The sequence below is a fragment of the Cupressus sempervirens genome, chromosome 8 (genome assembly GCF_028749045.1).
Source record: "Cupressus sempervirens isolate cs-2001-9-10 chromosome 8, ASM2874904v1, whole genome shotgun sequence".
In the NCBI taxonomy this organism is placed as follows: domain Eukaryota; kingdom Viridiplantae; phylum Streptophyta; class Pinopsida; order Cupressales; family Cupressaceae; genus Cupressus; species Cupressus sempervirens.
In genome coordinates, this window is record NC_143125.1 from 374,099,988 (window position 1) to 374,104,172 (window position 4,185).

The 4,185-nt window shown below is 32.2% G+C and overlaps 1 pseudogene; it reads left to right on the forward strand.

The window, feature by feature from the left end:
- The first annotated feature begins 790 nt into the window (after positions 1–790).
- Positions 791–3,817, forward strand: LOC149542870 (cyclin-A1-4-like; annotated as a pseudogene).
- Positions 3,818–4,185: the final 368 nt, after the last annotated feature.

Genomic DNA, 4,185 nt, shown 5'->3' on the forward strand with positions numbered 1-4,185 from the left:
ATTTGCATAGTGTTCGAATTTGACCCTATGGATTTGTGATCTGTGAATCTAGACAAACCCATAGGGTCAAATCTAAACCATGCATGAATCCATCATGAATCCATATGAATTCTGATGTGAATCTACATAGATCCCTAGAGACCCATATGCCAAACATGGAATAAATACACATGATTCCATACATAATGCATCCATATGTTCTTATATATAATACATATACACATGAATCCATATGAATAATAATAAGAAAAAAAATGATGAATCATATTTTGGTACCTAAGTCCATCCCTAAATCTGAATGAGCAACTTAACCTAATAGTTGTAATGTTACTCCTATAAAAATGAACATATTTCTAGTTACTCATAATCCTAGTTGTGGGTTTTTTAACTGTTGTACTACATTTTTTTCTCTATTTTCACTAGTTTATAGTGTACCCTTAACACCTCAACTAGTTTTAGATTCTTGGATCAAAATTGTATTCTCAAGTTAGTTAGCATTTAACAAAAACATCCATTTTTAGCCTATTAAAATGTTTGCCATATCGTTAACCATGTTTTCGACTAGTTTTAGCTCACAATATTGATTCGATAATAATTAAACTCTATGATTTTAGTTGCATTTCAACATTTTGTGCCTACAAATTACAACTTGTGATTTGTTCATTGGAGTAATAGATCATGTTTCATGATAGATTTTATCACTTGAATCTTCTGTGCAAACATTATTTAGAAATTCAGGGTTAGAAGAGGTAAGCTTTGTACATTTTATTGTTGCTTAAGTGACCAAGCCATGACTGGGCCACAACAACTTAATAATGTCTACATTACTCAGGCCAGGGTTGCAAAGTCCACATCTAACAATAACATTGTTTCTTGTGAAAACCAACTACCCCCAGCTTTTCCTCCAGTGGGCCAAAGGAAGATGAGGAAAAGACCAGCATCTGAGGATTCCACCATGCATTCTTTGCATCATGTTACTAGTCTAGCTAAATGTCGAGCAGTACTTGGAGATCTGACTAACATGTATAAAGATGGAGAATCGACTTTGCCAAGAGTTAGGACATGTAAGGTAAAATTGAATTTTATTTTGCATACTTATGTTCATTTTTAACTTTTATATTTTGCATGTTATTTTAGGGAGATGATTAGAAATGATAGTGTAGTCTAAATTGTATGGCAAAAGTCTGCTTTAATTTAGTATTCTATGCACATTGGGGTCCGAATTTAAATTTCGCAGATCTTCAAGAGAACCTGATACTATTTGTGTCATATCTCCTCTGTTCTCACTTGAAGAAATTCTCACTATTGTATGTTGAATAGTTTATGCTTTCCTTTCAGATATATATAATTTATTTGTATTGTGATATGAGCTTAGGTTGCATCCTTGGGTAACAATTGCAAAGAAAAATGCCAAGGAATTATTTAGAACATCAATACAGATACCAAAGTTGCAAAAATTGAAAAGGATATGATACTTGTTCCTTTCCATTCCAAGGATCATTCTTCCAATGATGATGTTGGGATTGGTGAAAAAAAGAGCAATGGAGAGAATGTGTAGGATATACAGGTTAATTCTAAAGATCTAACTACAACTATAGAAAATATACTAGTGCAATTACAATGCAAACAACTTGTAGCCAAACCAAATAATGAAAATGCTTCAGCATGTGCTAATGAGGCATTAGTGTCTTGTCTAAAGCAATAAATTTGCCAAAATCAGCACATATCAAGAGAGCTCAAGAAAAATTCAAAACAAGGTAATTTGATTGGGATTTCATAAACTAATTAAGAGTACGTAAACATATAATTCATTAATTTTTTATTTATTTTTTGATCAATTTTTCCAAATTCTCTTCTTTCTACTTTTTACTCATAGTTTTGATCTTCTACAAATGTCAGGAGTTCCTGCCATTCTAGTCAAATCTCATGAAGGTGTGGGGTGCTCAAGCCATTCTCACTATATTGATATTGATTTGGACCATGGTGATCCTTAGATGTGTACTGCTTATGCCACAGAAATTTGTGATAAATTACACATTATAGAGGTTTGCTCTATTCACAGTGATCTTTTATTCTTGGTCCAGAAAATATATATTGTTCAATTGAGTTGATTTGTTTCTATGCACTTTTCTAATTCTTGTTAGTATAATTCTCACTATTGTTAGATGTATTATGCTTTTAACAACTTTAGCTTATTGTTGTAAATTTTTTGTTATAGGCATATAACTATAGATCCTTGGATGGATCTACAATGTTCTATAGAGGAAGTTGTGAATTAATTTTTTTTTATGTGGTGTGCTAGATATAGATTTAGTTGACACATATCTTCACTAAAAATTGCAAATTTTTGTTGATGTTCTAAGCTTAAATGAAGTAATATAGGTACTTGAAGCAAAAAAGTTATCGATTTTCATGTGTCAAGCTAGACTGGATTTATGACATTTTCTTGAAGCTTCTTTTGATTAATACTTATAGTCATCAATTACTTTTTCAGCTAAAATGGCGAGCATTACCTTGTTACATTGAAATTATTCAACATGAGATCAATATAAATATGAGGGACATGCTTGTTGATTGGCTTGTTGAGGTTTGTTACTTATTGCATTTCTTCATGCTATCTGTATATTTTTTCCCCTATTGTAGTTGTGCAATTAATTTTATATAATCAATTCAAAATTAGATTTTTGTAACAGGTTGCCGAGGAGTACAAGCTTGTGCTAGATACACTTTACTTAACTGTGTCCTAAATTGATCAGTTTCTCTTTGCAAAAGTTATGAATAGACAAAAGCTTTAGCTTCTTGGGGTTACTTGCATGCTTGTTGCCTCGTGTTTACTTCTTGCCTATTGTAACATTTTCTTTTCTTTTCTTTTCTTTGGTCAATTTTTAACTACTTCTTTGATGTCACTTTTAGGAAGTACAAAGAAATTTGTGCTCCACATCTGGAAGAATTTTGTTTCATTACAGATAATACTTACACAAGGGAGGAGGTACAATTTTCCTTTTGTATTGCAAGATGATTTGTCACATCTCTCTTGGACGGTATTCTTAAAATGAGAATTATCCTTATCTTAATACTAATAGGTGTTAGAAATGGAGATTGATGTCCTAACTTATTTGCGATATGATCTGACAACACCAACAACTAAGAGTTTTCTCAGGTAATGTTTTTTGTGGAGCAATCTTGGTGACTATTTTCATTAAAGTTAACATGAAAAACAAAAACATTAATATATTCAAATGTAAGCCACAGAACAATCATGATAAATTAATGTTGCACTCATTTTTCATTTTCCCTTCTCAATTCGAATAGGTGCTTTGCATGTACTACTCAAACATGATATAAGGTAGCTTTACATTCTAGTTTTCTTTTGTTGTATGTGGGAGATAAAATTATTTAATATATAAAAGTATTTTATTCTTACCTTCATAATTTTTTTCATTCAGGTTCCATCTCTATGTTTGGAATTCATGGGCAATTGTCTTGCTAAACTCACCCTTGTTGAGTATGAATTTCTTTGTTATGTTTTGTCAATGATAGCTGCATCAGCTGTATTTGTGGAAAGGATGACTCTTGATCCTAGAACTTTCCCCTGGGTAATGTAAATCCCATCAAGTCATTTTTTTGTTTGGTCTTGTCTGTACTGAAATTTGAATTGGATTTTATTGTCCTCGATCTTCAGAATCCTATGCTAGAACATTACATAGGCTATAAAGTATCAAAGCTGAAGGACTGTATTCATGGATTGCATAATTTATAACTAAATAGAAAAGGGTGTGCATTGACTACAGTCGGGGAGAAGTATCACCAACACTAAAATTTGATATGGGTGATGCACAACTCCCTCCTAGATTCACGTTCCATCCCACTGATGAAGAGCTCATAACACATTATCTCATTAGAAAGGTTTTAGACAGAAATTTCATAGGAAGGGCCATTGCTGAAGTGGACCTCAAAAACTATGAGCCTCAAAAAAAAATTTACCAAGCATTGGTCAAAATTTTGACCAATGCCTAAAAGTTTTCTACCAAGAATTGGTCAAAATTTTGACCAATTTGCAGCAATTTACCACCAAGAATGGTCAAAATTTTGACCAATTCCTAGTAGTTTTCTACCAAGAATTGGTCAAAATTTTGACCAATGCCCTACAGTTTTCTACCAAGCATTGGTCAAAATTTTGATCAA